The sequence below is a fragment of the Lathyrus oleraceus genome, chromosome 6 (assembly GCF_024323335.1).
Source record: "Lathyrus oleraceus cultivar Zhongwan6 chromosome 6, CAAS_Psat_ZW6_1.0, whole genome shotgun sequence".
In the NCBI taxonomy this organism is placed as follows: domain Eukaryota; kingdom Viridiplantae; phylum Streptophyta; class Magnoliopsida; order Fabales; family Fabaceae; genus Lathyrus; species Lathyrus oleraceus.
Genome location: NC_066584.1, coordinates 222,107,990 through 222,131,899, shown reverse-complemented (window position 1 = coordinate 222,131,899; position 23,910 = coordinate 222,107,990). Strand labels below are relative to the sequence as shown.

Here is a 23,910-nt window from a genome sequence, read left to right as displayed (position 1 = left end):
ATTGGGTTTGCTTTAGGAGAGATCATCAAGCACTTTTTATTGTATCATACTTTGTTTTTATTTTTTTACTAACCAAAATACCAAAAATATGTCTAGTGTAGTTTCATTTCTTTTATAGGTAGTATGTGTATCCATTTGTGTCTTATCAAGCTCACATTTAGGGTTTGATACCCTCAATGCAAGATATCAATCAAGGAAATGTTCACATTGGTTCTAGGCATCATATATGGATCCCCATGTTCTTTATTATTTTTTTGGATCAAGAATTCATCAAGAGCTTGAAGCTTGTTTATTTTGGAAGCCCTAATTCATCTGGATATCTTGTGTGACTTCCTCAGCATGTTTCTTCAACATTTGTTCAAAGGTCTCAAGTTATGCTCCTTTATACATCATCATAAGCATATATTATCCTCCATGAGCCCTAAAGAGCAAAAGAACTTCAAGTTTGCAAGTTGGTTCAAAGAGGTTGACTAGAGAAAGTAAAATTGTCAAATCTAGGGTTCCCTATACCCTATCTCATACAATGTTTGTCATATGAAAATGATTCCAAGAGAAAAGTTACTTTTTATGACATTCCAAACAACTTTAATGTTGGCATCAAGAGCTAATTTTTCTTGTAATGTCATTTTTTATGTTGAAAGATTATAGGTCATTTTGTTTGTGCCCTACATAGAAGGTCAACTTACAAGAACCATAACTTCCTCAACTTTTGTGATCTGAAGACCACCCAAGTCTCATGATCAATTTAAATATGTCTTCTCCAACTTTTCTTCTTTTCGAAAGGTAAAATTTTACTTGCAAGGGCATGTAACAAGAGGAAACATTATAGGTCATTTTGGGCAATCATCATTGAACAAGCAATTTTCCTCAACTTCTAAAATCCATAACTCCCTCATGCAAGATTAAAATGGTGTCAAATTTTTGATCAAATTGAATAGGATTTAAAGATATACAACTTTTAAGAAAAAACCAAAGTCATTTGAAGCTCATAGCAAAAGTTATTCAAGGTGGAAAAAGTGGTCATTTGACTTTTAACTTAGAAAAATTTCAACTATGTTTAATTCCTCCAACTTCCCCACCAAATTTCATCATGATCCAAGCTCCAAATGGAAAACGTTTCAACATCAAAGTTGTCCCCCTTCATGCTAGCTTTCCAAAGAGTCCAAGATCGTGACATTTGGATCAAAATTGAGGGACTTGTGCATGGTTCCTTTGTTTGGTTGGTTTTGGCAATTTTTGCACTCAAATGATAATTCACACTGCATGGTTTCATGCCCATGCACACCAAGTTGCTATTTTTAGCCATTTTTTGGAAGTGTGTGGAAATGAATCTTTGAGGCTATAAATACATGGGATTCTACTCAGAATCGAGGACCCTTGAACTGCAAATTCTCCCAACCTCCATTGATAGAATTTCTTGAAGATTTCTCTTGAAATTGAGTTTTGATTCCCATTTTGATTTGGAATTGAAACTCCAAGAATTCAAAGCCCTTTTACATCCAAATCACCTCCTACAAGCTAGTAGAAGCAAGGCCATTTGAATTGGAATTGAGATTGAGTTTCATCACTGCAAACAGAAGGTGAATTTTCAGAAACTTTCCTTCTTCGATTCTCCATCATTTCTCTTAATTTTTGGTTAGCTGAAGTCCTACCAATGTAGGCAACAAAATTTAGTTGCTTTGAGGTTAAATCTAAGCAACTCAGTTCATCCACCTCATTTTTCAATTCCACATATCTCTTTGTATAGTGAGAATTGGAAGAAATGGATGTCATATTCATGCTCCCATCGATTTTCTCTTCAAAATAGTGTATGGATCTTCCATTTTCATGAATGTTTCAGTTGGCCCAATCTGGTGGAGTCCACTGGAGAAGATGACCGGAGCTAGGGCTCCGGTGATGTGTTGGCATAATTCCAGACTATTTGATCCTTTGCCACGTTATAATCTAGGCCTTTACTTTAAATTACCAATGTTGCTACGCGTTGACTTGTGTCTATCATGGACTGCACATGCGTGGCCATCATATCCGCCACCTCAATTAATGAGGGAGATCTGATGGACCTTGTTTTTTCCCTTTTTATTTTATTTTCTGATTTAAATTTTAAATAGTTTATTTTGTTTAACTCATAATAATTTCATTTTTAATCCAAAAAATATGGGTCTTTCACCAAAACTCTTTAAATAATTTCCTCTTCCATATTTTGAATTAAAATCATTTTTTGGATTATATTTGATGTTTTTTGTGAATTAAATAGTGTTTGACTTGTTTTAAAATATTTTTAAATATTTCTGACTTTCTAAAAATTCATAAGTATTTTGTCTAAGGTTCTTTGACCTTGTTTGACCTAAGATAGATCCCTTGGCCATTTATTTGGTGATTTGAAGGGACTTGAGGTTTTTCCCTTTTTAAAATGCATTTTACTTCATTTTTAAATTGTTTTTTTAATTGTTTAATTATTTAAAACTATTGTTGAGCCATTTGGTTGATCTTATGTTGTTTCATCTTCTGTTTGGCCTTGATCATGGTTAATATGAACTTCCATTTGATCAATACTATTGGATTTAGGGGGTTGATGAAGTGTACACGTCATCCCTCAAGATGAATGGATAGTATTGATCAGATGAAATTCCTCCCATGATCAATTTGGGTTTGAATTTTCATTTCCCTCTTCATCTCCATCCCTTTTCTTCCCTAATCCATTATTGACCAATGATTTCTCAACAAATCAAATGCTAGTTGATTCATCAATGACCTTGTGTCAGATGAATCAACATGAGCCTGATTGAGATAGGTCCATCCCATTTTATTTTTGTGTCTGATATGTTTTAGGAGCTTGGTTCTTTGTACGATGTCTCTAGCATGCATTAACACCAATATTTTACTGCCCAGCCTCAGATAGTTGTGACTTCTACATAAGTCCAATTACGATTCCTTAACATACAACTAAATTTTGTCCCAAAGGCATACCATTCTTGTAAGTGAGATTGTAAGTCTCTCATTCCTCATGGTATTGTATGAAGACCTCACCTTTTTTCCATTTGTGAGAGCTACTAGCATACTTGTTGATTTATCTACGTTGGAGCCCTTCTCATGGATGATGTCTTGGTTTATGTCTTCAAGCTTTTGAGTGGATGGTTGAGTGTTCTCCAAAGAATGACTTAAAAAATTGAATCATTCACTAATATTTCTTTATTATTATTTTATCTTTAATGTTATTTACTTAATGAAATTTAAATTTTAGTACCTTTATGATTCATTGACATTTACATTTCATGCAAGATGTTTATGTTTCAGTCCTTTTCACTTTTCTCACTTGAGTCATATCTTTTTTATTGTATATATTGTGTGCTTGTGATTTTGTTCGGTTTGTAGTCTTAGGACCTTAAAATACATAATAACAAAAAAACCTAAAAAATATATTGGTGGATTGTTGGACCACTGCTCTTGACTTGATCTGAACTTTTGGACTTAGAGTAGGCAACATCTCTATGCTTTAAAGGAATTGCCGAATGCCATTATCTGAGACTGAGTTACTTTGATTGTGCCATTCATCTAATACAAGCCTTCAGAGCCTCACTGGTTTATCTATTACTTTGTCTATGTGCTTAAATTGTTATATTGTTCTTATTGTCTATATTTGATGATTGTTTCTATGAGTTTGGCACAAGGAATATTTCATATGATACATTTGAAGATACTGAAGACTGCTTGCTTTTGGAATTCTTGCTTGGATGTTTTGGCTATCTTTATTTCATGCTTTGGTCTTCATATTAATTTCTTATATGTTGCTTATGCTTGTTGCTTTCTCAATAGTCCATAGGAAATGGGTTTCTATTTGACATTCTTGACTTGTGGATTGTTTCCCATTGGTCAGATATTTTCAACTCTAACCTTTTAGCTTTGTCTAGGGTAGTCCCTTCATCTCCTCATTTCTTTCTTTAATTTCAAAATCTCTACCTCATTTCAAAACCTTCTTTGTTTGTATTTTCAACTTAGACTTGTTTTAATGGTTAGAAACTTTGGCCTTATGCCATTAATTTTTTTCAAAATATTTTCTTAATCATACTTGTGAATAAACCTAATCATTGACTTAACTTTCAAAAAGACAAAAAGAACTAACAACCTCATCTAATCATTTTGTCCATTTTATGTCTTTTTCTTTTAGACTTTTTCAAAAGAGAGCATTTTGACTTCATTTATCTTTGGTTGAGATATAATTCTTCCATTTCCATGATATTTATTATAAGTCTTTCCATTTATTAGGGGCCAGTGGAATACTTGTTGATTGAATCCAAATTGAAACCTTTCGTCTTAAATGTTGTAAAGCATTCATTATCGGTGGATGTTTGGTTGAGTATTCTCCCTTTGATAACAAAATATATTTAAGATTTTGTTAAAATCAATTCACCCATCTCTTTGAAATTTTTACCACGAACTACGGGGTTTTGATCCCTCATTTTTATGTTGGTACGTAGGCATAAGACCGAAGGTCTTGTCAAACACAAAAATATAATAATTGAATTCTTTTCTCATCCCCCATTCTATATTTTTAACAAACATTTTTTCAACTAAAGACACTTACACAAAAAAAGGGCTCCCTAGGAGTACCTAGGACACTTTGGGTGCTAATACCTTCCCTCTGTGTAATGAACCCCCTTACCTGTAATCTCTGACATTTTATTAGTTTGGATTTGAAAACTTCTTATCTTTGGGTTTTGTTCGTACTTTTCCCTTTTCCTTTGGAAACAATAAAAGCGTGGTGACGACTCTGGTTTTGTTGACGTTGAGTTTATCCATAGCTTGATGGTCACGGATACACCGCTACATTGGTGAAATAAATAATACTTTATGGTATTTTTTGTATCATCATAAAATAGACATTCTCATAAACACATGGCAAAAATAATGTGTCAAAAATGTTAAGGGATCATGAAGTTATGGATTTTTAAAGTTGTGAAAAAAAATGAAAATTAACAAGTGATGAAATAAAACATTTTGCATTGTCCAGGTTCGAACCCACGCTCTTGGGGTTCCATGCGCTGTTTGGAAAAAATAAAAACCAAAGGCTGGGGTGAGGGGGATTCGAACCCCAGACCTTTTGGTTACGAGTGACTTAAGGTGTGCGCTTCTACCACTGGGGTGGCTATACATCTATTCATTATAACATAAATAATAGTATATATTACAAAACACATTTTGTTTGACTTTTTTAACACCACCTCAGCATCATCTTCAACCTCACGCTTCTCGTTCTCTTTCATTCTTTTCCAAATTTTTCAACAATGATATCTCTCTCATTTCTCAACTATATTCCATGAAATAAAGATCAAAGTTGCTCAAAATAAAACAAGGAACATAATGGTACGATAGGTTTCAGCTAACACTCAAAGATGAGGACACGCGAAGGCTAAAACCAGACCTGAAACCCTAGGTTTCGTGCAAGCATAACTCACATGAACAGCAAGATACATGTCATGTAAGTTAATGATCAATCTTAACATAATGAATGCTAAATGTTTGCTTCATAAATCATATGGAAATGATGCATGTATAATGAGTTTGAAGTCAAGAGTATACCTATTGGAGCAAGGTCCAATGTCTCTTCAACTCTACTTCCAACTGTTGTTTGAGGCTTCTCCTAATGCTTATGAACTCCCAGAAGATGATTGGGACCCTTGGTTGGCAGAATGCACGAGCAAAATGAGAGAATGGAGGTTAAGGTTGAAAAGCTCTCAAGAATTAAGTTTCTCTTTGAAAGCTTGGTGTGTGGATAGCTGAGGACTTGCCCTCTATTTACAGTGATCCTTGAGGGTTTAAGAAGCCTCAGATATCGTAAAATAATCTTGTCTTGTACTGGTTTGCTTGCTTAGATAGGTTTTGTACAAAACACCAAGTGGGAAGCATGGAGTGTTTTGTGTTGCTTTTTCTGAAGCGTATGAGTTAACTTGAGGTTTAGAGTTTGTATGTATTAGAATCAAAGCCACTTGGGAGCTCAATCGTACTAAATGTTGGGTTAAAGCCACTTTACACCAATGGAAGTGTAACCTTTATGCCAAAAATGGAATGATTCATTGTGTAATGGCTTAATTACTTGGATAATGGCTCAAAAGTGGGTGAAATCTTATGATTAGGGTAAGATTTGGAAGCAAGAAGGACCTGTACTTAGAGATCTTGTGGATTTGTTTGGATTTGCAATGCAACATGGCTTGGAATTCGACCTATGAACCACTTCATGATGTTGTCTTCCCAAATTTGATTCTCTTAGCTCAAGCATGGGAAATTCTTGCTCTTGGACATTTTGGAAAGATGGAATCATGATATACAACTTTCATGTTGAGCACTTTGCTTGAATCAGTTGGGATCCTTATGAAACATTGGAGTAAAGTTGGGGTTTCATCACCTAGGACAAAGTTGAAGTATGAAGAAAGACCTTTAATTTGACCATTGGAGAAAAGAAAATAGTGGCTTGGATCACAAATTACGGCCTTGGTAAGTTGGGTACTTGAACATGGTTTTTAGGGACTTCGTAAAAATTTCAAATTCTCCATCTTTTCCCTTTTTGCAAGTTACCTTGATTTTCTTGATTAAAATTGATCAAATGACTTTATTGATCATATTTTCATGATCCTTGACTTGGAAAATCCATAGTTGACCAAAAATCTTAAAAGTCAAACCTTGACTTTAGGCATCTGTTGACTTTTCATCATTTGTGTTCAAAACTTTCATCTGCTCATGAATCTAACTTCTTGATCCATTTGAATCATATGAATGGGTTATGAGGAAAAATTTTAGGACCTTGGATCATGCCTCAAGATATAGGATTATGCTAGGGTCAAAGAGTCAACATTAAGCTGACTTTGACCAAAACCCTAATTTGGAGTGCCAGATGAATTATGGCTTGATTAAACTTTAATTGAGGTGAATACAAGCTTTGATTCTTGATGGAGGGAGACTCTTGATCACCTTGAGATGTTTATGATCACACTAAGACTTGATTGATCCATCCCTTGAACTTATTGATTCCCAAACCCTAACTTGCAAACAAAGCAAGGCAAGACGTATATATGTTTTTGTATTTTGTAGGGGTTAACAAAGCATAAGGACATACACCAAAGTATTTGATGATCCTGATGTTATGCAAATGATACAAATGTTAATGGATCTTAGGGGTGAAAATTAGGGTATTACACAAGCATAGGCATAGTTTTTCAATCATATTGTACCTATTTTCAACATCTATTAAAATTCGAATGAGGTAATAGATGGGTCTTTCGACACCACTGTCATCCTCTTGTGCTAAAATACTTCCTATGGTCGTATTAGACGCAACAATATACAACCTCATATTCTTATTCCTACTAGGTGGCAATAAAATGAGAGGCTTTGTGAGGTACTCTTTGATGGCGTCGAAAGCCTCCCATTGCTCTCGTCCCCAATGAAAATCACTTTCCTTCTTGATTTTGAGAAGTGGCGAATAAACCTTTGTCTTGCCACTTAGATTTGATATAAATATTCTTAAGAAGTTTAACTTAACCAACAAAGACTCTAGCTGCTTCTTTGTCGACGGAGGCTTGAGATCCAAAATTGCTTTGTTTTGTTTTGGTTGATCTAGATGCCTTTTTTGTGCACCACGAAACCTAAAAAGTCTCATGCATGTACACCAAAAGCACATTTTAATGGATTCATTTTTAATCCATATTTTCTTATCCTCTCAAATGAGCTTCTAAGATGATCCAACTTATCATTTTCAGATGAATATTTTATCACAATATCATCAATGTATACCTGCATAAAGTTTTCAATAAAATTATGGAATATGGCATTCATGGCTCTTTGATAGGTTGCTCCGGCATTTTTTAAACCAAACGGCATCACAACCCATTCGTATGTTTTCAAAGCTCCGGGACATCGAAACACCATCTTGGGAACTATTAGAACAAAATTTGGTTCTGCAATATATATCTAAAATTTGATGATAAGAAACAATGAAACAAATTGGTACCCTAATAATTTTCTCTAAGTGTGTAGGCTTTTAAGGTAAGATGAATCTGGGGAAACTAATATTTGGCATCTGATGCAGTCCAGAAAAGTTGATTCTGGACGAAGAAATCAGATTTGACTCTGAACAAGAACACTTCTAAGAAGCAATCAAATACAGAATTTGACGTTGTAGTTCAACTCTGATATCTGAAGACTATTTAAAAGAATCTATCTAAAGAATATTCAAGAGAATCTATCTGAAGACTATTCAAGATAACATCTGAAGACTATTTAACATAATCTATCTGAAGACTATTCAAAAGAATCTATCTGAAGACTATTCAAAAGAATCTATGTGAAGACTATTCAAGACATTATCTTAAGACTATTCAAGATAACATTTGAAGACTATTCAAAAGAATCAATCTGTAGACTATCCAAGAGAATCACTAAAGACTGAAATTTTTTGCTCAAAAGACTCAGACTCCGCTTGCTCTGATTCACACTTAACACTCTATCTGATATCACCAGATCAGAATACTTAATCAAAAAGAATTCTAAGTATGGTACAATTCTCTTTAAGGAAACTATGGATTATGTTCTAAGACTTCTATGGAAAGGAGAAGATAATTAATAACATTAATTCCCATAGTTGGTAAGAAATCTCCTTTGATTCCCTTCCAACGGTATCATCTCAAAGTAATATATAAATGCCTCGTTACATCATACTGAAAACAACTCATTCAACAATATCTTCGATCTACAATACTCTACATATTTTCCTTGTAATATTCATTATTCACACAAGAGTTGTTGCTCATATTGTGTGGTCATTGTTTCATTGTTCTAAATTGTGTGTACACTGCTTATCTAGAAGCACTAAGACAAACACTTGTATTTCTCTAAAATTGTTGATCTTCATCAAGTGACTTATTTAAGTCTATAGACTTGAGACGGCTAAGAGGTTGTTAAACTCTTAGACGTTTTTGTAATCTATTGAGAATAGTGGATTAAGTCCTTATTGAAGGCGAAATGACCTTGGCCGGGTGGACTGGAGTATCATTGATTTTCAAGCGAACCAGGATAAACTTCTTGTGTTGTTAGCATTTACTTTTGTGTGTGCAGTGTAGCAAAAAAATTTGATTACTGTGAAAACAATTCAAACACCCTTTCTTGTTTTTCTCTAGCTTCAATTGGTATCAGAGCTTAGGCTCTGTTATTGATTTTTTAATTAAATACTTAACAGTGTAGAGAGATCCAGTGTGAGAAAAACATCATGGCTAACATAAATGAAATAGATAGCTATAAAACTAAACCTCTAGTTTTTGATGGAGAAAAACTTGACTACTGGAAGGATAGAATTGAAAGCTTCTTCCTAGGCTACGACGTTGATCTATGGGATACTGTCACACATGGTTACGAACCACCCATTTTTTCTATTGGTATCTCTATTCCAAGAAGAAGAATTAGTGATGATCAGAAGAGTGATTTCAAGAATCGCCATAAAGCAAGAACCATTCTGTTGAACGCAATTTCCTAAATGAATACGAGAAAATCACCAACATGGAAACAACCAAAGAAATCTTTATTCTTTGAAGATGACTCAGGAAGGAAATAATCAAGTTAAAGAGACTAAGGCTCTAGCCTTTATCCAGAAGTATGAAGCCTTCAGAATGGAAGATGATGAATTTGTTGAAGTGATGTTCTCAAGGTTCCAAACCTTAGTTGCAGGACTCAATGTTCTGGACAAAGGATATACTACACTATATCATGTCAAGAAGATAATCAGAAGTCTTCCCAAGAAGTTGAGACATATGGTCACTGCCTTGAAGTTATCCAAGGATCTGAACAACATAAGCCTTGAAGAACTTATCAGCTCCCTCAGAAGTCATGAAATAGAGCTAGAGGAAGATGAACCTTAGAAGAAAAGCAAATTTGTTGCTCTAAAGTCTAGATCAGAAAGAAGAAAGCCAGAAAGAAACAATGCTTTTCAAGCTGAAGAAAAACAAGACGATGACTCTGAGAATGAAGATTCTGATGATGAAGAGGAATTATCTATTCTTTCCAGAAGAATCAAACAGCTCTGGAGAAAAAGAAATAACCGCTTCAGAAGGCCCAGACACAAGGGAGATAGTCCAGATTCAACATCAAGAGGCAGACCTTACAAGGAAGTGACCTGTTACGAATGCAAAGAACCTGGACACTACAAAAATGAATGTCCAAAGCTAAAGAAGGACAACTTCAGAAAGGAAAGTTTCAAGAAGAACCCTTTCAAAGAAAATAAGAAGGGACTCATGGCAACATGGGACGACTCTGAAAGTCAAGCTTCAGAATTTGATTCTGAAGAGAAGCAAGCAAACGTTGCATTCATGGCCACCACCTCTGAAAGTTCATCTGAAAGAGAGACTGAATCTGAAGAGATATTCTATAACATTTCTCGTTCTAATCTGGAAGCCTATTTGTCAGAATCTCTGAGCCTATATCAGAAGCTTCGGCAGAAATTCAAGAACCTGAAAAAGGCTCATGAAGAAACTGTTGAAGAGTGTGATAAGCTTGAGAAAGAAGTTTCTGAACTTACAGAAAATAAATTTAATCTTGAAAAATAAAATGAATTTCAACCAAGAAATGTTCAAAACTTGAAGAAACTCTTTCTAAAGCTTTACCTACTTCTGACACTATCATATAGAAATATGAAAAAGCTTTTTAGAAATTTCTGAACAACGGACTTGAAAGAAGCAAAATGGCTTGTATGACCTATAGTGCTAGTCATAAAAAGAAAAGAGGAATTGGTTATGACTCTTATGAAGATGGTCTAAAATCTTCTATAGAAAACAAATCTAAATCTCCTTTTTCTTATCATTACACACCTGCACAAACACAAAAATATAATAATGCTAGAAAACCCAAAATTTTCAGAAACTCTGAGAGAACTAATCCTAAAGGACCCAAAAGATTTTGGGTACCAACAGATGAAATAGTGTATGTTGCAGATATCTTGTGCAGCAAAGTTAAAACACCAATGATGGTACCTGAACTCTGGATGCTCGTGACACATGACGGGAAGAAAGCATATGTTCCAAAACCTGGAACTTAAAGATGCTGGCTTCGTAGGCTTTGGAGGAAATTAGAAAGGAAGAATCAGAGGATCTGGAACTGTTGGTAATGGATTAGAGGAAGGAAGAATCAGAGGATCTAGAACAGTTGGTAATGAATCAGAGAATGGAAGAATCAGAGGATCTGGAACATAAGTCAATTAAGTGATAACGGTTATGATATAATCTTTAATTAAAAAAACGTGCAAAGTTGTTAATCAGAAAAATGGCACAGTCCTTTTCACTAGAAAGAGGAAGAACAACATTTACAAAATAAAGCTTTCAAATTTGAAAAATCAAGACGTAAAATGTTTAATGTCTGTGAATGAAGAGCAATGGGTGTGACATAGGTGCTTGGGTAACATTAGCTTGAGGAGGATTTCTCAGCTAAATAAACTTAGGTTAGTTAGAGGCCTACCTAAGCTGAAGTTTTCTTCATATGCTCTTTGTGAAGCATGCCAGAAGGGTAAATTTTCTAAAACAACCTTCAAAACTAAAAATGTTATTTCTACCTCTAAGCCTCTGGAACTTCTACACATTGACCTTTTTGGACCTATTAAGACAATGTCAGTCAATGGTAAGAAGTATGGACTTGTTATTGTTGATGATTATAGTCATTGGACATGGGTAAAATTCTTAAGGCACAAGAATGAGTCACATTCTGTGTTCACTAGCTTCTGTTCAAAAGTGCAACATGAATTCGACTCTAAGATCATCAGAGTCAGAAGTGATAATGGTGGCGAATTTGAAAACAAATTGTTTGAAGAACTTTTTGACTCTAATGGAGTATCCAATGATTTCTTCTATCCTAGAACTCCACAACAAAATGGAGTTGTAGAAAGGAAGAATAAGACTCTGCAAGAAATGGCCAAACCCATGATCAATGAAACTAATGTGGCTAAGCACTTCTGGGCTGAAGCTTGAATACAGTGTGTTACATTCATAATAAAATATCTATCAAACCTATTCTAGAGAAGACTCCTTATGAACTATGCAGGGGAAGAAAACCCAACATTTCTTATTTTCATCATTTTGCATGTTCTTGTTTTATTCTGAATACTAAAGATAATCTGAACAAGTTTGACTCTAAGGCGCAAAACTGTATTATGTTGGGATACTCAGAACATTCTAAAAGATATAGAGAATACAATACAAAAACACAAATTGTGGAAGAATCAATACATGTCATATTTGATAACAAACTTGACTCTGAAAAGTCGAAGCCAGTTAAAAACCTTGCAGATCTGAAGATAAAACTTGTAGGTTCTGACGAAAAGACAAAGAATTTGATGAAACAGAAAAAGAAACGTAAGAAGAACCTAAAGTCACAATCAATCAGAAAAGACAAAGAAATAGGCAAAATGTTTCTGAAGAATTGATTTTGGGAAACAAGAATGAACGTGTTAGAACAGGATCAACATTCAACGTTTTTGAAGAAACACTTCTGGGACTAGTATCTCTGATAGAGCCAACATTCCGTGAAGAATCTCTTCAAGACAAAGAATGGATTCTGGCAATGAAAGAAGAACTTGATCAGTTTTCCAAGAATGAAGTTTGGGATCTTGTACCAAGACCCAAAGGAACCCATGTGATTGGAACCAAATGGGTTTACAAAAACAAACTAAATGAAAAGGGTGAAGTGGTCAGAAACAAAGCATGGCTGGTGGCACAAGGTTATAGTCAATAGGAAGGTATTTACTACAATGAAACATTTTCCCTAGTCGCAAGGTTAGATCTATTCGTCTCCTTATATCTTTTGCTATAAATTATTCCATTATATTATATCAGATAGATGTCAAAAGTGCGTTTCCTAATGGCTATATTTCTGAAGAGGTGTATGTCCATCAACCTCCTGGTTTTGAAAACTCAAAACTTCCAAAACATGTTTTTAAACAAAAAATCTCTTTAGGGTCTGAATCAAGCTCTCAGAGCTTGGTATGAAAGACTTAGTTCATTCCTTATGGAGAATGACTTTATCGGAGGAAAAGTGGACTCCACTCTCTTCTGTAAAAACATCAGAAACGATATTATGATCTGTCAGATATACGTTGATGACATAATATTTGGTTTTGCTAACCCCTCTCGTTGCCAAGAATTTTCTAAGTTAATGCAGGCAAAATTTGAGATGAGTCTGATGCAAGAACTAAAGTTCTTTCTAGGGATTCAAATCAACCAAACTTCAGAAGCCGCGTACATATATCAAAGCAAATACATAAAAGATATTCTGAAGAAATTCAACATATCAGAAAGCAAACCAGCCAAGATTCCCATGCATCCTACTTGCATTCTAGAGAAAGAAGAGGTAAGTCAAAAGCTTTATCATAAACTCTATCGTAGTATGATAGGTTATCTCCTCTATCTGACTGCTACATGTCCAAATATATTATTCAGCGTATGCCTTTGTGCTAGATTTCAGTCAGATCTAAGGGAATCTCACTTATCTGTTGTTAAAAGAATCCTTAGGTATCTGAAAGGAACACCTAACCTCGGCCTGATGTATAAGAAAACATCAGAGTATAGGCTTTCTGAGTACTATGATGAAGATTACGCTAGAGACAGGTTGGAACATAAAATCATATTTGGGAGCTATCAGTTTCTGGGAGGAAACCTCATCTCATGGGCAAGCAAAAGACAATCAGCCATTGCACTATCAACTGTAGAAGCAAAATATGTTTCAGCTTCACTGTGCAGCACTCAGATGCTCTGGATGAAGAACCAACTTGAGGACTTTCAGATTTATGAGAGTAACATCCCTATTTTTTGTGACAACACTGCTCCTATATGCTTAAGTAAGAATCCAATTTTACATTCCAGAGCGAAACACATAGAAATTAAACATCATTTTATCATAGACTATTTTCAGAAAGGGATAATTACTTTAAAATTCATATATACAGACCATCAATGGGATGATATCTTTATAAAACTCTTAGCTGAAGATAGATTTCTTTTCATTCTGAAAAACTTAAATATGGCAAATTGCCTAGAATGAATCTGAACATGTGTTTCCCCTCTCTAATGTTTAACTAGACTTTAACTTAAACATATGTTATCTGATTCTGGTTCTGATACTTATATAAGTTAGAAGACATTTGGATCAGAAACCTTCTGATTCAGAAACCTTTTGGTATTCTTGACTCCACAAACATCAATATGTCGTCTCTCAAACGTGTGGCCTTGGATCTTCTAGACAACTGTCTAGCTCAGAACTCAAGAGCCAAACTGTTGAGATCCCCTCGAGCAGTGTGCATATTTTTTAGATTAGACACCCATCATTAGTGCATTTAATTCTCCCCATGCTTGTCAACTCAGTTTTTAGCAATCATAATTACTTTTGACCCCTCTTTAATCTAACGTTGTCGTTTTGCATGTGTTTTGAACTTGTATATATATTACCGTGAATCCCACATTCACACTTTTCACTGTCACAACTTACACAAACCCTTGCTTTCATCTTCTCTGCAACTTCAACCTCCTTACAACTTCATCTCCTTCAACAAACAGCAACATGAATCCTCAATAACAACAAGTGTTTGAATACTCACAACACATGAATGATGTTAAGCAACAAGTTGAAGCTCCACAACGAGTTGTAACTCAAACTGCTACGCCTTCAACAACCTCATATCAAGAACCTCATGTTCTTGATCATCCTCCTAACATCAATCTTACTACACCTTTTGAAAAATTGGAAGTATTGTGTGAACTTTTGGTTAATTTCGACAACCTCAAGAAGAATGGCATAATTTAACTGAAGAACTAGAGAACCAAAGGTGGGAAAATTAATTCAAATGTCTCTATGGCCTAGTATACACATTCCTGGATAAGGAATTATGGAGATCCGCTGATTGTGATGATCACTGCATCGTATCTTATGTTCTGAGCGTCAAAATAGTGATCACAGAAAAATCAATTGCCAAGCTTTTGGACATGGAAAGAGCTGGGGGAAGAAGGATATACAACATCAACTCTAGGGAAAAATATATGTCCCAGGAAGTTATCCCTTCTATTTTCTCTCAGAACCTAGAAGGAAAATCTTCCAAGAACAAAGAACTCCACCATAATCTGAGAGTTTGGCCGAAGATCATTTTGGGAACAATCCATCATCGTCCTGCTTCTAGATCCTCTAACTACATCAACACTGACCATAAGTGCATCCTATACTGTCTGCACAAAGGGTTGTGGTTGAATATTCTCTCCCTTCTCTTCAGGTATCTGAGGGACTCCATCAGAGACACCAGAAATAACATGAAGCCCAGAAATCACATTCCTCTAGGAAGATTAATTTCTGACGTGCTGATTGAGAATGGTCTGGTGGACCATCTCATATCTCTGAATATGATAGAAGACGTCACTGTAGACATGGGGAAGCCTCTAAATGCAAAGAATCTAAGGAGCATGGGCATAATAGACAAGGTCAGAGTCAAACCCACAAAGGACACCTCATGGGAAGCTCTGAAGGATCATAGGGAGATATCAGATGGAATGTACCTCTTCTATAAGATTGATCCCCCAGAGGTCATCGCATGCTATCTTCAGGATTTGGAATCTCAAGGAATAGACATTTCTGGGTTCAGCTTGGATTGGCTACTAGATCAGCCACCAAACTTCTTGAAGAGGAAGAGAGAGACCTCTAAGAAGAAGAAGAAGAAGACTCTAAAGTTAGGCTAATCTTCAGCATCTCAGAAGCAACTTGTGCCTCTGAGCTCCTTAGCACCCTGCAAGTCCCTTATCTCAGAAGCTCCTTTAGTTTCTGGTTCTAGGAAAATTATGTCTTCTCTACCTCAAACATCTCCCATCATCTTTCCCTCTGAACCAACCATCTTCGTACCCATTCCTTCTGAACCCCATACTTATGAACCAAACACATCTTCACCTACACTAGCAAAATTCAATCTCACCAATACTTCGATCCCCGTATCTGAAGCCATCTTATTAAATGAACCCATATCACCTCCCTTCTCTACCCCCATTTCACCTCCCTACTATGACCTAACCTCAAATTCTGAACACTCCGACATCCCTGACCTAACCTCCCCAACACTTGCAGAACTTCAGGCCGCAGTTGAATCTGAAAAGACTCAGTCTGTACCAAAACCTTCTGAAACCATACCCACTCCTTCTGAACCCACATCAGAACCTCCTGAAACCATTCCACCTCCCTCTGAACCCATCTCTGAACCTTCTGAACCCATATACAATCCCTCTGAACCCACCTATCAACCATTTAAACCTGACCTGAAGAATCCAGACTCAGTGACAATCCTTCTGAAGTAAGGACTCACTAAAAGGGATTTCTCAGGTGGATGACATTTGAGGTATTTAAGCTAAAAGGACTTTTCTGAACAAGCCATAAATGACTACATAAGAGAAGCTGAAGAGAGGCTAAATGCGCAGGAGGCTGCTGAAAAGGTGATAACGCAAAAATGTATCATATATTTGCCTTGATTTACATTCAAAAATCGTACCGTTTTCATTTATATTTCGATTATTCCACAAGTGTTCGAGTCATTTTTGCAGGTATTTCAATTCCCATGCTTAAATGATCAAAGTATAGAAAATGAAGGAAAAGAAGAAGAAACAGAAGAGAAAAAGCAGAAAAAGCAGAATTTAAGAATTTTGTGCATGTGACGCTCGTCACACAGCCCGTCACGATCGTCACGCCTTGGTTGTGACGAACGCCACAAGCCCATCACGACCATCACAAAGGCAAAGTTAGCGTAATGAATTTCAAACATAAGTGATCCACATCGCCCCAGTTTTCGCTCCTCAAACCACTTTCCCGTGAATCTCTCATTCAACCCAGTCATCCTTATTTTTCTCAAGCACGAAGACCAAGGGGTACTATAAAAAATGGAAGTTGGAAACCTGGGGGCTCTCTCAATTTTTCTCCTGTCTCAAGCCATCTCTCCAGAATCCTATTTCTCTGCATTTATTTTTTCACTGCAATTTTGTTTTCCGTTATTTCTCTTCAGTAAGCATTGTTTTCTTTTACTGCAATTTGTTTACCGTTCCGTTCAGAGCTTTGATTTTTCCCTTCCCTTTCCGTTTTTCACTTAGCCAAAAGTAGTAGTTTCCTACATTGGGGAACTACTGCAACTTTAGTTAATTTAGTTTAAGCATTTGGTTCGAAGAAGCAGCATCCTACCGACCTGTGGAGGACTGCTCAAGTACTTCAAGATTCAGCATATTCAATTAATTAAAGTTCTAGGTTTTTATTCATTTATTATTATTATTATTGCTTTGTTATTAAATAACATGTTTGCTTTATTGTTAATTTGTTTTTGTTCGTCTGTGTTTGCATTATTTAACATGTCCGTCTAAACTATCGGTATCGGTATGTAAACAATTTAATTAGACAGGATTTAATAATAATCGGTGTAAACTTCTTTTCTCAAATAATATTTGTAGCTGTGGTTTTTAATTTGATATTTAATTAACTTTGTCACGAGAGTGAGAGGCTATTTAATACGGTTTTTCCACGAGAGTGGGAAATTAACTAAGGTTAGAACCGACAATCGCGAGAGCGTGAGGGTCGAACTGGATAGTAAAAACTAGGCATTGATTTTAAAAACAACGAGAGCACTTTAAAAGCAATTAGAACTTATTTATTTTCAAAAAGTAATTTTAACTTCAAATGGGACAGCGAGAGCGTGCATACTGACTTAAAAGCATAGTCGGAGTCAACAACCACGAGAGTGTGAGATAAAGCCTTTTAAATAAGTATTTTCTACTGAAAGGTATTTGATCATTAAAATATACACCGGCGATTTATCGAATCCCTGACAATTAATGTATTGCATACTGATATCCCTTCATTAATATTTTCTTTAAAACTTAGTTTTCTTTAGATTTTATTTTTATTCAACCAAACCTCTAAAAATCATCGCCTTAGATCAACATAGTAACATTGATAGCATTAGTTTAACCATCGGTCCCTGTGGGTTCGATATATTTTAAAACTAAAACGACTAGACTGTGCACTTGCAGTCAAGTATCTGATAGACTGTATTTTATGTACAGTCACGACCATGTATCAAGTTTTTGGCGTCGTTGTCGGGGACTTGATTTAGTCAAATAATGTGATTCTTTCATTGCGCAGTATATACTGAGGCAAAAACTAATTTCCTTTCCCATATTTCTCGATTGTATGCCAAGTACTCACTCACAAGGCGAAAACTTAGTACCACCAATCGCAGAATTAGAGCGTTTCTTATATTTAAGACGCCGAATACTAGAGTACCAACGAAGGTACAATATTCCCGATATCTTCTTTCATACTACTGAACCAGTTGAGAAACCCATCATGGCTGCAGTAGGACCACAAAACTGTCCTCTTAAGTTCTACGCTACCCCATCCCAACAAGAACCTCACAATAGCATTCCTGCCCCTGCTATCGATCGAAACGATTTCGAGTTGAAACCCTCATTGTTATCAGCTGTCCAACAACATCAATTTGCTGGAAATCCTACGGACGACCCTAATGAACATTTGACCAATTTTGTGCAGAACGCAGACACTGTGAAGGCGAATTATGTATCTCAAGATGCGATAAGACTACGCCTTTTTCCTTTCTCTCTAAGAGACAGAGCTTGGGCTTGGTTTCAATCCTTGCCATCCAACTCAGTCACTACATGGGAAGAACTGAAGAACGTTTTCTTAGCCCGATATTTTCCGCCAAGCAAAACTGCTATGCTGAGAGCTCAAATCAACGGATTTCAACAAAAAGATGCAGAATCTCTCTACGATGCATGGGAGAGATATAAATACATGATGAGGATGTGTCCACATCACGGTATCGAAGACTGGGTGATCATTCACACATTTTACAATGGGCTTCTGTATAACACAAAACTGACAGTAGACGCTGCCGCGGGCGGTGCACTTATGGACAAGCCATAAAATAAAGCCTATCAACTCAATGAAAACATGGCCCAAAACCATTGACAATGGGGAGGTGAAAGAACTCCAGTAGAAAAGTCCCTAACAAAAGGTGGAATATACGAAATCAGTAGCCTTGACCATGTCCATGCGAAGGTAGATGCCCTTGTTCAAAAGTTAGACAACTTGATAATACCACCCACAGCCACCGTGGCTATCGTGCCTCCAAACTGCGAGTTATGTTGAACTCCTAGACACACTACACCAGAATGTCAAATATTAGTAGGAGTCTCCACTGATCGAGTAAATTATGCACAAGGAAACCCTTATTCGAATACCTACAACCCAGGTTGGAAAACCATCAAAACTTTTAGTACAAGAACAACAACGCCTTGTATGCACCTGGCCAAGCACCCGCTGTTCCACTTGGATATCAAAATCCAACTACTAATGCTCCTAACATTCCTAAGAAGTCCAACCTTGAACTAACGATAGAAAGTTTCATAGCTACCCAAGCTTAAACAAACAAAGAATTCTTGAACCAAAACATACAAACTAGTGAGCAACTTAAACACTTAGCGAGCAAAGTAGACGCTTTAGCCACCCACAACAAAATGCTTGACACACAGATTTCACAAATGGCTCAACAATAAGCATCTATTGTTGCTCCCGTTGGCACATTGCCTGGACAGCCACAACCTAATCCAAAAGGACATGCAAATGTCGTTATACTGAGAAGTGGAAAAGAACTAGATGGAACCGTAGATCCAAGACTCCAAAATCCTGCCATGTACTAAAAACCTGACAAAATAACAACTGAGAAGGTAAGTGAACCGAAGGAGAAGGAAGAGAATACCCAAGAGGCCGAAGAGAAAGAAAAACCTTATGTGCCTCCACCACCTTATAAACCACCCATTCTGTATCCTCAAAGACTCGCAAATTCTAAAACTGCAGGGCAATTTAAGAAATTTGTTGAACTTCTGAAGCAACTGAATATTACAATTCCCTTTACAGAAGCTATCACACAAATTCCCTCATATGCCAAGTTTCTTAAAGAGATCCTATCCAATAAGAAAAAGATCGAGAATAACGAAACAGTTACACTTACTACTGAGTGTAGCGCAATAATCCAAAACAACATGCCTCCCAAACTAAAAGACCTTATAACACTGAAATTTACCGTATTTTCGACTCCGATTTCACATGCATTCTAGTTGTTTTATTGTTATTTTGTTGTGTTATTACTATGTTTTTCTTTGTTTTTAGGTTTTTACTTTAATCGGAGCCCCGATCAAGAAAAGGAGCGAAAAAGAGCTAAAAACCCTAAAATTCAGCATTTTGTACTTGTGGCTTCCACCATGGCTGGCACCATAGACCCTGCCATGACGTGTCCAAGCTCAACCTCCCTCAACTACCACGTTCCCCGCTACTTCCACTAAGGCGCCTCAGATTGGCCTTGTGGCAGGCGCCACAAGAGGAAAAGTTTTCCCTCCCATTTTCAAGTTGAAGGGCATCCTTGTCATTTCCATCTTTTTACTTGCTTATAAATAGAAACTCGAAATCACTTTTTCAATCATCCAAACTTAGAGCAGAGGCAAACTTAGAAGCAAACTTTGTTTCACTTAGGCATATATTCAGTATTTTAAAGTGGTAATCGCTTCGCATTGGAGTGTTACCAAAATTGTGTAATCAAGTCTGCGATCGAGTCTGTAATCGAGTTTGGAGCACTTTGGAAGGAAGTTAATCCTGCCGCCATTTTCGTTTCCGCTTTGCAATTTATTCAACCCTCCGATTGGAGCAGGTTTTTATTACTTGTCTTTATCTTATTTATTTTCTCGCACTCGCTTTACTTTTATTTATTTCCTCGCACTCGCTTTACTTTTATTTATTTCCTCGCACTTGCTTTACTTTTATTTATTTCCTCGCACTCGCTTTAAATTATTTATTTCCTCGCACTCACTTTACTTTTATTTATTTCCTCGCACTCGCTTTACTTTATTTATTTCCCGCACTCGCACTACTTTTATTTACTTTCCGCACTCGCACTAATTTTATTTAAATTAATGCACTTTTATTTTACCATGTCTAACTAAATTTATAAGGTTAGAATGTAAGGATCGTAATTGAACCGATAATCCGTACAATTGTTCGTAGAAGCACTTAAGGGCTATTTTAACTTTCAACTTAAGTTTTCCCGCACTTCAATTCCGTTGGGTAAGATCGAAAGCCGTCCAACGTCTATCTAAACTTAATTGTTTTTAACTATTTCAAAAACAGCGAAAGCGCTTTGTTTAGTTCATTAGGAGATTTTAACTTAAGAAGAAAAGATATTTTAAAACTATTTTCGGACGCGTTTATAAGTTTAGAGTCTGCTTCGTAAGAATCTCTTTTGGTTAAGAAATTCGGGTTATAATACTTTTCAACTTAGTCAAGATACTATATTTCTTAAAAATAGGTTTACTACTCTAACGCAATGTGCGCCTTTTTATAAGTGACAATAAGAGGGTTTGATTAGGGAGTACAACTCGGTTCTGAATACGCGAAAGCGACAATTCCCGTTAAATTAGTTCTTTTCAAAGTAGGAAACATTGCCCATAAGTAGTTCTATTAGCAAGTACTTGGATTATTAATTGATTATATGAATTACATTCGACCCTGTCTTTATTAATTGAACTTTATTCAATACTTTACTTTTCATTGCACACTCTAAAAACACCTATTTTGATTGCCTTTGATAAAAACCATAACAATAGATAACGATTGATTGACACTTGGTCTCTGTGGATTCGACAATCTTTTATATTACTCTGACGCAATCGTATACTTGCGAAAAGCACCGCATCAAGTTTTTGGCGTCGTTGCCGGGGACCAATTTCGTCAAATTTCATTTTCCTGTTGTTATATCGTTTAGACTTAGGCTATTTCCCGTCTGTCAATGCGAAGAACTTGCAGCACCGGAAGTTTAAGCTTAGTATATCCTCTGGCGGAACCTGAACGTTACACTCGCGCACGTTTATTCTTTCATAGAATTAAGAGAGCTATGGCCGAAGATCAAAACCAAAGACCTCTTAAATATTTCGCTCAACCATCAAATGAAGAACCTAGTTCTAGTATAGTAAACCCAACCATCCCAGCTAATAATTTTGAACTTAAACCATCCCTGTTGGAACTAGTGCAACAGAGACAATTCGCAAGTCTTGCTACTGAGAACCCAAACCAACATTTAAAAATATTTCTTCAATTAGCAGACACTTTTAAGACCAATGGAGCTTCTTCTGAGGCAATACGTTTAAGATTATTCCCTTTTCCCCTCAGAGATAAAGCCCTATCATGGTTAGATTCCCTTCCACCCAATTCCATTACGACTTGGGATAACCTTAGAAGAGTATTTCTTGCTAGATACTTTCCCCTGAGTAAGACCGCCGTTCTTCGAAACCATATAACTAGATTTACCCAAAACCAAGGAGAATCGTTGTTCGAAGCTTGGGAGAGATATAAAGAGTTGTTACGAGCATGCCTACATCATGGTTTAGAAAATTGGTTAATCATTCAAACCTTCTATAATGGACTTCATTATAACACCAAGATGACCATCGACGTTTCCGCATGCGGTGCTCTGATGAACAAACCTTATCCTGAAGCTAATGCCCTCATTGAAGATATGGCTCAAAACCATCAATCATGGGGAGTCGAACAAGCGACAGTAGAGAAGAAGGAAGCCCAAGGATGAGTGCATGAACTAAACTCTATAGACATGATGCAAGCTAAAATGGACGCATTAGCCCTCAAAGTCGAGCATATGTGCATAAACCCGAATACTGTAGCCGCAGTTTCGTCGGATTGTGAGATATGTGGAACCAAAGGACATAAATCTGCAGAATGCAGTCTATTGAATGAAACCCACTCTGAGCAAGTGAACTACACCCAAGGGAACCCATATTCGAATACCTATAACCCTAGATGGAGGAATCACCCAAACTTCTCCTATAAAAACAATAACCCAATCCAAAATAATGCACCTCCGAGACCTAGTTATCAAGCCCCAAGATCAAATCAACCTATGCAATCTGTACCACCAAAGCCGAGCCTTGAGAAAATTATGGAAAATTTTATCACCGCTCAAACCCAACAAAACAAGGAGTTCATGAACCAGAACATTCATGTTAACGAATTGATTACTCAGTCAGGAACCAAGGTTGACCAAATAGTTACTCATACTAAGATGCTTGAAACCCATATCTCTCAGGTAGCTTTAAACCAAGCCCCTCAAACCACACCTGGAGAACAATTCCCTGGACAACCTCAATAGAATCCGAGAGGACAAGCCAATGCCATTACCCTACGAAGTGGGAACGCTTATGATGAGCCACCAAACCCAAGATTGAGTGAACCCGAAACTTCTGAGGAAAACACCAAACCCACGGACGAAGTAAAGAAACCAGAGGAATCTGAAAACCAGGAAGGTCGAGAAAAAGGAGAAGAACCTAAAGATAAAACTTACGTACCACCCCCGCCATATAAACCACATATACCATATCTGCAAAGACTCAAACAAACCCAGATCAATAAACAGTATAAAAAATTTATTAAAGTTATAGAAAAACTTCATGTAGAAATCCCTTTCACAGAAGTCATCACCCAAATACCTTCTTATGCAAAGTTTCTCAAAGACATCCTTACCAACAAACGTAGACTTGACGATCCGAAGCCTTTGGGATGTAATGCTATTTTCCAGGACAAATTAGAAAAGAAAGATAAAGATCCTGGAAATTTCTCCATTCCTTGCCTTTTGGGTAATCATGTCATCGAAAAAGCTTTTCTAGACTTAGGAGCTAGTGTGAGCTTAATGCCTTTAGCAGTTTGTGAGAGGTTAAACTTAGGAGAATTATAACCCACTAAAATGTCACTTCAGTTAGCCGATAGATCTGTTAAGTATCCGATAGGAATCTTAGAAGA

At 36.4% G+C, this 23,910-nt stretch overlaps 2 non-coding genes across 2 annotated transcripts; both read right to left on the bottom strand.

Annotated features, from left to right (window-relative positions):
- Positions 1 to 18,765: 18,765 nt before the first annotated feature.
- Positions 18,766 to 18,872, bottom strand: LOC127098969 (small nucleolar RNA R71). Its single transcript, XR_007793649.1, has one exon. It is a non-coding gene; the product is annotated as a small nucleolar RNA R71 (small nucleolar RNA).
- A 3,506-nt stretch (positions 18,873 to 22,378) lies between these two features.
- LOC127098872 (small nucleolar RNA R71) lies at positions 22,379 to 22,485 on the bottom strand. Its single transcript, XR_007793556.1, has one exon. It is a non-coding gene; the product is annotated as a small nucleolar RNA R71 (small nucleolar RNA).
- Between the last annotated feature and the right edge of the window lie 1,425 nt (positions 22,486 to 23,910).